The sequence below is a fragment of the Corapipo altera genome, unplaced genomic scaffold (assembly GCF_003945725.1).
Source record: "Corapipo altera isolate COAL_440 unplaced genomic scaffold, ASM394572v1 46, whole genome shotgun sequence".
Classification (NCBI taxonomy): domain Eukaryota; kingdom Metazoa; phylum Chordata; class Aves; order Passeriformes; family Pipridae; genus Corapipo; species Corapipo altera.
In genome coordinates, this window is record NW_020884883.1 from 12333447 (window position 1) to 12345369 (window position 11923).

The following is an 11923-nucleotide window of genomic DNA, read 5'->3' on the forward strand; positions in this document are numbered from 1 at the left end:
TTCATTCATTAATTCCTGAATGCTCAAGTGCTACTCCTTTAAAAGTAAGGGGTTTGCTGCAGTATCCTGGCCAAGCACCAATCTGAGGCTTGGAAAATTTTTCCTGACTCAACTGGAGTTTCTTCTCGACACAAAGTGGTTACTTGCTCTCTCCAACTGCTCATGGGGCTCTCCCACTGAGATTCCCAGTGAGCTGCTCTCCAGGGATGCTGGTAATTCCCCACATCAGTGTAAATTTACAACACTCTTGTGAGAATGTGTGTGTGTGTGTGTCTGCAGTAGATATAACATCTAAAAGGTTGCCTTGGAGTAAGAGAGACCTGACAGAGCCAGTAAATCCTACTGCAAATTAGTTTTACAGAAGTAGAAGGGGAAAAAAGGGCTGTAAAGTATACAGAAAGTTCCAAGGAAAAGTATTCAGTCCTCACACAATTACCTTTTGGTTGGCCTTTACTAGATTTTGGTGAATGAATATTCATGAAACTCCAGCATAAAAGTAATTTAATGAGAAAATATTTTCTTAACACAGTATTTGAGCCACTAGAAAGCTAATTTCCAGTTACCTAATAAACCTATTTGCTAAATTTTAGAGTAATACCACAAATGTACATTTAATGTTAACATTAAATGTTAAATGGGAATTTTGTTACAGATCATGCTAAATTGGGAGCTTCAAATAAAAAAACAGACTTCTTTTAAGAAATATTCAAAATATTTAATTCGAACCCCAGTTAGACTTTCCTTTGATTTACAAATATTGTACCCTGCGATCTTTATACTTTCTAATACTAGTTTCCTTTCCTCATACATAAAACCAAAATCATAGTACTCCCAAATAATTTTACTCTCGAGGTATTATTAAATGACTTTGTGCTTCTGTTGTTTAAGTAGGAATTATCACTAATAATTTCTGTCATGTTTTCATTGTATATTCTTTATGTTTTAATTACAAGAAGAACTAAGATTTTACAGTTTAATCACAGGTAATACTGGTTTTGCTCTGTTACAAAATCAGTGGCAGTGAAGAGCAGTCTAGAAGGAAACATCAGTTATTCTGATTACAGAACTTCTGATCCGAAGTACACAGACTAAATTAATTGTGTCCTACTGACTTCAGGAGGCCTTGAGAAGCTAATCAATAGCATCAATCACAATTGGGAAGGAACAGCCTAATCAGTTGTTGAATCAAGAAATAGCATTTAAAACATGTTTAAATGAAACAGGTTTATAGAATAAAGTCGAACAATGCCAAGGAATTTTGCAGATCAACATTTTGATGAGCTGTGTCCCTGTGCTAGCAAAACCATTCTGGTTGTTTTGTTTTGTTTATTTTAGGAAATAAATCTTTAAAATTGGAATAAATATGCCTGCACCACATGGAGAAAGTGTAGGATTTAAAAGCCATTTTATAAGAAATCGCTGTGTGTTTAAAAATAGCAGAAACACTGTTGCTGCAGAATGGTAGTACTGCAGACAAAATAACGATATATACTTTCTGTACTGATAAGATCCTTTTTCAAGGCATTTGTTTGTGCATTCTCATATCCTCTCAGAACAACATTCACATCACTTTCCAGGATCAACCCCAAAATTATTCTTATCACATAGATTGCATTAAAGTATTATAACTGAAAACAAAATCAGGCCTTCTAATTTACCGTAAAATAACATGTAAGCCATTCGAACCTGTATGAAATTGAAAAAAACCAATATTTTCTTCTTAAATTCAAGAATACTCTATGACACGTCAGGTGAAAGTTTTGGTAAAATAACCCACTGGATGATACCAGTTACCATCATCGGCTAAACAGTGTTTTTTCTTATTGTAAATACGTGGGTTCATGTGGCTGACTTCTGCAGATTGCAGATCTGTGAAGAGATGAATAATTGCAGAATATTCCTCTGTTTGTTGGGTTTCAGTGTTATGCAAATAATATTCCAAACAGTTTAAGCAGCTTCATATCTGCTCTCAGTCAGGACACACAGTCTGACGGTCAGGCAGAGACACTACTCTCTTTAGCCAAATAGTACACTCACACAAAGCACACATTTTTCAGAAGTTTGTGCAAATATGTTGAGTTTTACTCTTCAGAAAAGATCAGTAAGTGCCAGTATTTTGGAATCCTATTTGCCTGGTATCTATTTTGCCTTCCTTCCTTTTTCAGATTGCTTGTACAGTTCCCAGATCTACATTGTATAACTTTATCATCTTGTTACTCATGATTTTCATACAATGTCATTACTCATGGCAGTAATCCTGTAGCTGATATGAGGAACAAGATAATAATACTGGGAATTCAGCAGCCTAAGAAAATTCAACTTAGAGTGGATCTTCTGAACCCTTGCTGTGGGTTCCTGAGATAATGTTATGTAAAGGTTATCAGTAAAAAGTGATGCTTGAAATTATTTTTTTCTTATGTTTCTCCACAAGGAAGGATGATCATCATTCAGAACAGGGCCTTGGAAGGTGCCCAATACTGCCAGGGCAAAGTCCAAAATTATCCATCTTAGCATGCTTCCATGAGCATGCCATGCTCCATGAGACACTGAGGACATCAGTACAGATAACCCCTGTCAATGATTTGGGGATCATTAAATGGACATCATGAATTCCTCGTCTTTATAGAAGAGCACATTTTCTGCTGAAGTGTCCTAGATTATTAGATTCAGGAAATTAGCACAAATATATGCTCTGTCTGACAAATAAATGAGAAAATAAATAAAATGGTCCATGTCCCCCACTTTCAAAGGAAGGATCCAGACTCTGAAAGTGCTTATAAAGACGTGTCAGTGTAGCTAGTGCACACTGACAGTGTGGCTGCAGGAACTGCATTTGCTGCCCCTTTCACCTGGATCATAATTTGGCAGCTCTTCTAGAATCAGTTTACTAAATTAAAATATGACAGAGGTTACTAGTGGTTGAAAAGATTGACAGTAGGGAGCTTGACAATCAAATCAATTTAATCCAAGTCTTCATAATAAAATTAATTTTCTGAGACATGGTATTCCATCTGATAATAACAAATTATAAGAATTTCTGCAGTTTCCACAAGACCAGTTCAAATACAACACACATTCAGCTGTGGATACGTAGGAATTTGATACAGGTAAAAGAAAAAAAGAAATTTGAAAATCTTACAATAAAAGTGAAATGAAAAAATAACATCCTCTTGGATAAAAATGATAATGTGGAGTAGGAAATACAGGGAAGAGAGAAGAGAAGCTGAAGCTAATTTTCTAAATTAATTAAATATGAAGGGAGTTTGAGGGAGAAAGCTTCTAATAGACTCAGTTAGTATGATTTTATAAAGACATAATCTCAAATGCTGTGGTTTATCACCTGATATTGCTGGATTAAATATGTTCATAAAGAGGATCTTTACTTCTCTAGGCCACTCAGCTCATGAGAGGGGTAGCATAGAGGAGAGTTGCACTTCTGGTTCCTCATGACCAGAGGACTTACCATTCAACTCTAAGGTCTTTTCTGTCACTGAAAGGAAAAATAATACTTCATAATGAGATTTGTTCAGCTGACCCTTAGTCGTCTTACTCACCCATTTGGATGGGTGAGATGGTGCTATAAGAGAGCTGTGATCTGAGCAGTGAACAAGTGTTGACCATGACAATGGGCCAGACTCAGATTTTTCCCATAGTTTGGGTTGACAAGAGAAGCAGTTTGGGCAAATGACCTCAATAAATACCGTAGCATCATGAGAGCAAGCAGAAATAGGATGGCTCAGAATAACATCCCCAGTTTAGTTATAGCTAAGCTTAAGAGCTTTTATTCTTTTTTGTGCTATCAGACTGAAACGAGGAGGAACTTTTGGAGATTCTAGTTAGGTAGGAATCTATTGTGAGCTTTTCAAAAAGTTATGTGCTATTATGACACCAAAATCATAACTTTTCTAAGTAGATATACTTGGATTTGATTTCTCCATGAAGTGGATTTCAGTGAAACTGAGATTGAGTTCTTAGTTTCACATACTTCAACTCAAAGTCATCTAAGAACTGAAGTGATGAAACTGTCAGTAAGGAGTCACTTTGTTCTTCAAGAGTCACAGCTCATTACTAATGTCATCATCTCAGAGGCTAATCCTCCTTCAGGAACTGATACTAAGTTGAGATCAAGATGGAGAACAAATTCTCTTGGTACATGCCCAGCTCCTGCTCCAGGAGTCACCGTATTCTCTGCAGAGTTCACAGCTCTGTGACACAGGAATTAAAAAAAAACTTCTTTATTTACAAACAAAACCATTTGGAATTATTTTCAACAGGGTCACACAGAGATAACAACAGCAGTTTTACAGTGTGTATTTAAGAATAGGGATCTCAGAAACAGAATTTCAGAACAGAATGTGTGACCACTGCAGTGACTGTAATGTTTTCTAGCATGAGTTGTTCCAATCTCTTCTTCCATCTTGTGCAAGTATTCATGAGGGAGGAGATGAGAATGATGTAACAGGTTACACGCTCACAGTCTTATTGAGAAGGTACAATAAGCAGCTGTCAGTTCCTATTAAAATAATTATACAAAGTAGAATGTCTGACTGAGTAAAGATACACCCACAGAGTACGACATGTAGAACATGCATCAGGCAGGCAGAAGGTGAAGAAGTGACGTTTCTTGAGGGAGGATTTGAATGAAAACCTCCCACACATTGTGTAAATGTCCTGACTACTCACTGAGGGCAATATTCCTGGCCAGTTTTGCAACTGGTGCTTAAAATTTAGTGCTGTACTTTTTTCTTACTTTTATTAGAAAAATCTACACTGGAAACAAATGTTATGCTTGATGTTGAGCTAAATGTTTCCTTGTTCCAGAATGACTATTTTTCTGTCATGCATTGCTATGAAAAAAACTTAATTAAAAAAAAATCTACTACACAAAGAAAATCTTAAAAAAAACCCCAACACCAAAATCAAACAAAAACCACCAAAAAACCATGAACGAACAAACAAAAAATACAAAAACCCCACTAAAAACCAAAACAAAGCAACCAAATGAAAAAAAACAAACCCAAACCCTTCAATTCAGTCACTACTTTTCATGTTTGGCTCAGCCACTGAAAAAAAATAACCCATTGCACAGTCTTAAGAGAGATCATTTTTCTTATAAGGAACCAGCATGACATAAATTGTCAGCAACTCATAGGAGAACAGTAAGAACTGCAGCAGTACAGAGTGGGACAAGCGTGCCAACAACAGACCCGGTGTCTTGCCAAGGATCCAAAGTCAGCACCTCAATAAACAGCCTGGAAACATCAACAGGCTATGACAGGGCCGGCTTGACAAGCTGTCAGCAGCCCAGCAGCAGCAGTAAGAGGCACAGCAAGGATAGATGAGTGAGCAGGAAACAGAAGAAAATTGTAGTTTAAACTTTTAAAAACACACAGTTTTCTCTAGTGTGAAGCCAGGAGAGCTGCTTGCTAGCAAGGGAATCAAAAGGGATATTTGTAAGGTCATCACCCCCTGAATTTCAGATGTCTTAGTGGCAGTGAAACAATATCAATTGTTATCAAACTGGGAAGCCAAATACCACCTCCTTGAAACCCAATGAACGCCTTTGGTAGTCCAGAATAATTGGTGGTGATAGAAAATCTCTGATACCACAATTTTGCCCTATCCTGAACAAATTGCTAATAATCGTGACAGATTTCTACACCAATGTTGTCCCAAAGTGTCCACCCACTGTTACAGAGATATTCCTGAGCTCTTTGGAAGAGACTGCCATGGGCAAAGCTGCAAAATCTCTGCATGTAGATTCTAGGTGCAAAGACTGACTCCTACTACTCCTGTTCGTGATTGCTCAGGAAGTGTCACATACCTCCCTGTCATAGAGACAAGTACCTCCAGGAATCCTTGAGAACCATGCCTAGGAATTGGGCTAAATTAGATTTTTTCCCCAATATTTTCTTTGCCAGAGAAAAACAGTTTGATGCAAAAAAATACTACCAAATTTGGCCCTAAGATCTGTTGATATAAAAACAACCTCACATTTGACTTCACAATTTAAAAAAGGATATCAAAAAAAGGACTTTTTTCCCCCTTCTCTTTCCTTGGAAGCTTCAGAAAAATAGGAGCTTTAATCGAATAAATGGGACTGCATGAAATATTGCTGTACTTCAGATTACTTTGTGCCTTTAATGACATAGTTCATGCAGGTAAAGATTCATTCTAGAGATAAAAGCAATTACAAATACAATTCCATGTTCAATATTATTAGTTCAGCATTTTAGTAAACATTAAGATTCCCATAACGAGTCTTAACATTGAACTATTTTTATTCCCTGCATAATCTAATTTCATTAACTTATCTGGAAAATGCAGGAAATACATTATGCTGTTGTTATTGAATGTGAAAATACATGCAGCAATGTGCAGATGGAAACTTGTACATATTTCTGGGGCAAAAAAAAAAGTATGTGGAGAATGAGCATAATGAAAGACCTGATACAAGCTTGGACTGCTTATTTTTTTAATGGAGATTTTTTTAATAGAAAAGCACAAACATGTATTTTTAAAAGCTGGATGAACAAATAAGAATAGCTCTGGGCAGATCTAATCTGCATGGTTTGCACTTACAGTATGCATTAAAGGATTCAAGCTGACATTGACCTTGGCAGCACTTACAAAGGAAGAATTTTCACAAGGATGAGCACATCATACACTGTGCCTTCAGTCTGGTGAACAGCCTTGTAATTTTTTTCCAGATGTTCATTTCTCATGGCTTCAATCTTTGTACCTATAATTGTTTTCAAGCAATAACATCCTAAATACATGGGATAAAAAAGAGCAGTGTAGTGTGGCATACAAGCATAACTCAAACCATCATCCTATTTTAAAAAAGATCCTCTTCTGAAAAATGTCAGTAGAGGTCGTCTTCTGAAAATCTGTCAAAACATATTTTTCTACAGTTTTCCCCTACCCCAAAAGGTTTTTTACAGATATATTGATAATTGCATGGGTGTTTTTTTTTTTTAAAAATAACAAAATATACATGTAATACAGAAACATACATACAGAAAAATGAGCATAGGACTATTCACAAATACTTATCTCATAGGGAGCAAAAGCAGAGGTATGTTTTAATTCTCACAGCACTCTCCTTATGACACAGGCTCCAAAATCAACACCATGTTCAAGTTCCCTTGGCTATCACACTTCATAGGTCCCTGGGAAATGAAGATTTCTAAGACTACTCTTTTTTAGAACCATTCCTGTTCACAAGTCTCAAAGTTGAGCAACTGGCACTGCCAGTGTTAACATAGGCTAAGAGAAACATGATGAGGGAGGCACACTGACACAATTCAGCACCACCCATGGCCAAGGAACCCCTTTCACAGTGAAAATATTGGACAGGACCAGTAGCTCACCACATCTGGTGAGTTATGCACCTCTGTGGCCCAAGCAAGGTAAGTTCACAAGGTGAACTTTGGCCAGCACAAGAAGGTAAGTTTTGCAGTAGCTTGGGCTGATCCTGGGAAAGTCCAGCTCTATTTGCATTCCACTGTGCCAGCAGAATCTCAGCAAATTCCAGCGCAAAAGAAGCTATGGAGATGGAAGAAAGTGAGGCAGAAAGAAGAACAAGTTCATATGTAGGATAAGGCACAGAAAGAGCTGGCCCAAATGGCATGTAAAACATTCATTTTCTCAAGGAAAAGTCTACTCCAAAAAGGCTGGGAATGTTTGGAATGGATGAGAAGAATAAAATTGAAGATCCATCAACATACTCTTCCAAATAAACAGAAATATTTTGAAATTGAAAAAGATTCCTTTATCTACAGTGTGGAAGTAAATCAAAGATTGATCTCCTTAAAAACATTTTTTGTCATTTTACCTCCATTAAACATCATAATAACATGCTATAACTAAAGGTACATTGACAGACTGAAAAAAATGAATTGCAAAACCTCTGGGACAGGAAGATTTTGCAGTAAACAGTGAGTTTGTGACTGGAGGTCCTGGATGTTGTTGGAATACAAACTTTAGAATAACAGAATTTCAATGTGGGAAAGCACTTTAAACAGCTATCTGTTTCATCCTTAGCTACAAACAACAGATAAAAAAGATTTTTCAACTCTTGTAGTCTTTTGAGAAAACTGAGTATAGCACAAGCTTTCTCTAAGTCTTCTCAATAATCAATGGAGAGAGACAATTCTGTCCCAAAGGCAATTCAGGTCACCTTAGGGCCTCTCTTACTGGATTGACTGGGATTTCCCAAGTCAATTCAATCTGTTTCCCATTTTTCCAAATGTAGTCATAGCCTCTGTTACACTTAGTGAAATCTATCATTGCCAGTATGTTCCATTAAAGGCTCTAAAATGTCATTGGTAATAAGAATACAATTTGGTTATACTTCAAACATGGTAGGTTATACGTGTACATATATATGTATATATATATATATCTCCATACTGATGCACTTTCAGAAACTTTTCAAATTCCTTTGGTAATCTTTGCATATTTTTGCATATTTAAGCTTTGACAGAAAGTGCTTTAACAGAGAATTAGTCTAGGGATCTATCTGAGTGGATACACTGAGTACAATTTATATGGAATTTTCATTATGACTCCTGGCTAAAAATATTTTGATAATTCAAGGGGCCTTGTGGGGGAAAATTTTAAATAATGGAAGACACACTTCTTTTTAGCTATTGACACTTCTATCACAGCATTGACTCAGATCAAATGCTAAATAGTAGCATATATTCTATAAACTGACCACTTTTTTATTTTTATTACCTTATGATAAACTAATTTTGCTCATTATATTAACCATAACTTGTTAAATTACTATGTTTCATAAAGACAGGTGTCAGCCTTTCATCTACCACCCAGACCATCAATGGACAAATGTCAAAACCAGCGCTGTTATTTACTTTTTCACTTGAATCATACTTAACAGAAATAATTTTGAACAAAATTAGTATTTCATTTTCCTAGATACCTCCAAAATGTACTTCAAGTTTCCTTGACACTCTGTCTATAAATGCTCTGCGAATGGCTCAGCAGGAACACAGCAAGTAAAGTGATCTCAGTGGTTTGGTTAGGGGATGACAGCAGGTGTGTTCTCCAGTGGCGTGTGGGAATATCGTGGTGGGATGTCCACGCTGGGAGCAAAGCATTAAAATAAGAACTGGTTGTGGACTGTAAGAGCAAAAGTGGAGCTCATGCTTAACCTCATGAAGCTTCTTGATAAACTATATTCACAAAATTCTGTGGCACCATTTTCCTTGATGAAGAACCTTCTGTTATATACAGACACTCCAGTCCTTTCTCCAAAGCCTTCCCTTAAATGCTGGTCATCTATTCTGGTTTAGAAACCATCTTCCAACAGTAAAAGGAGTAACAGAACTTCATTACCCTTCTCAGTTCAATTCCCTGAAAGAGACAATTGCTATACTTCTATATACAGGTGCTGTTTAAAACTGAATTTTAACAGCCTTACATTTGTTCACTCGTGAGTTGCCCACATTTATGCAAAATACACTCAGAAGAGCAGTTTTAGCTTTGCATCCAGTCATTTGAAAGGCAGATAAAAAAATACATTCAATTACTATTTATTAAAAAATCACATGTATTGGTAGATAAAATGGAATTCAAGGCTTTCAGTAGGTTATAATTGAATCCTTTTGTATTAAACAAGACCCAGCTATATCTATTGTTCCAGCAGCTGATACAAAATGATTCAGAAATTATATTTAAGCTTTTCTGCATAATTATTAAAATATAATGATGCTTAACATCTGCATTTCTGTTACAGTCAGCATTAGCAAGCTTAGCTAATTCAAAAAAACATCACCAGATACGGTGTCTGCAATGCAAAATTTCAAAATCTATACACATTGCTTCGATCAGATCTGCAAGGACATATGGCAGGATCTCTGCTTGGCACATACCCGCGCAGCTCCCGAAGTCCATGGAATGGTGCCAGCTCCCATCGCTGCCTTACACAGCTGAGCACTCTTGTGCTGCTCCCCGGCATAAGGAGGTACCTGAGCTTTTCCAGCTGACAGGGGGCTGGGGAAGCTGGACTTGGCAGAAGGCCAGCCAGCATTCCCAGTGTCCCTCCCTCTGTTATTTAAGACATGAGGGCATGTTGTTAGCAGCTCTCTCCAGATGAATGAACAGCAGACATAAAGTTTACATAATACCTCAGCTGGACTATTCTGTTTGTCTGCATGGTCTCCAATTCTTGTCCTTTTACTGGACTGATTGGGGTTTTTTGTGTTTGTGTTTGGGTATTTTCCAGGATATTTGGGGACATTTTTGCACAAACTTTGCACAATTAAACACAATGAATTTTGCCACTGACTATAAATTCAGTGAATTAAAACTTTATTTCTTGTCCTGAAAAAGTACCCTGTGTACCTTTGTCTTCTACACACAAGAGCATTGTAGTATTTTCATATAAAAGCATCAGATAAAGAAACATATTTTAAAAACTCGTGAGTTCATTGATTTAGGAATAGGTATTTTTTTAAACCCTAAAAATTGTATATAACATAGGCAGTTCCTGCCTAACTCTTGGGTATTTTAAAGATATTTCCTATCACATATCAGAACTTTTGTATCTTATCTTTTTACTAGACAGCAAAGTTGTTCACTGGAAATATGATTGAATGTATAAACAATTATGAGGTCATTTAATGGAATCTTTCCATGGGATTCATTCTTGCAGATCTTGCAGACTTTAGACTATTCTGAGTTTCCAAGCATCCCGAAATTTAGTATAAGGCAGAACAAAATTGCCAAGGTATTTCAAGGAACAGTTTATTCTTTTGTTTAGAATTACCTATGTGAACATTCATTACGAATACCCTTTGGAGGGGTCATATCCTCTCCATACATGACTTTTATTGATGTAACTGATTTCAGAATGACAAAGGCCATTTCCATGGCTCCTGTGGAAGACAAATAACTAGGAATTAGTTATGAAGCCTCCATACTGGACGTTTAAGGCCTTGACCCTGGACAGTACAAACTCATATCACTCTGTGGCATGGAAGGTGGTGGTAGACACATGTTCCAGTTGTTGTCCTTGCCCTGATCTGTAAAGTTCTGTGGTTAGTGGCTTTTTAAGGTGGTATCATCATGCTCTGAATAGTGGGATTGCCTAGCTGTGCTAGGATAAAAATGATACACCTGTTTCCAAGCCATGGCCATCAGAAGTGCCCCACAATTATTATAAATGCAATGTTTACATTGTATTCCCTATGTCATTAATGATCACGGGCCAATGGAGAAAGAGGATACGGAAAAATGGCTCTGTGGAGTAAAGTTATCTTTTTCCATCAGAGTTATAGGATGGGGAATGACACAGAGAGAGGCCTTCCCAAAGAGTTCAGAGAATGTGTTGTAAATACAGAAGTATCACTCCCAAACTGTAAGGAGTCTTCCTATTGTAAACATCAACCTTTACAAATAGGAGAGAAGTTGTGGCTAAGACATTATTCCTGACGGCCAGTTCATGTCAGGCAGCGTTCAAGAAACTGTTTGCCCAGCGGTGAGGACAAAACTCCAGTGGGACATTCAGATGCCTATAGACCAGGTGTCCTTGCTCTGGGCTGGTACCTACTAAAAAGCACTTAGTTAAAGTGATCAGTTGCTTCCTGCTGCGATCTGGGGAAATTTAAGCACTTACAGAGCACTGACAAACCAGCACCCCTTTACTGACCCTCAGCTGACATTCAGGGGTTGCTACGAAGCACAGGTCCTCAAGCTGCTCCACTCTGTCACCATGACATGACCTCACCTCTAATGCCAAGTTACCCTCTCTGAGACAGAGACATCTGCTGTTGATGGTGAAGGTGTAACAAAGTCTAATCTATCCATTCCTGTTCAGCTGCCTGACTGGATACCTCTGTCTCATTTGCATATTCCCAAGGGAGTTGACTAATGGCCCTGCCCTCCTAAGAGCTGC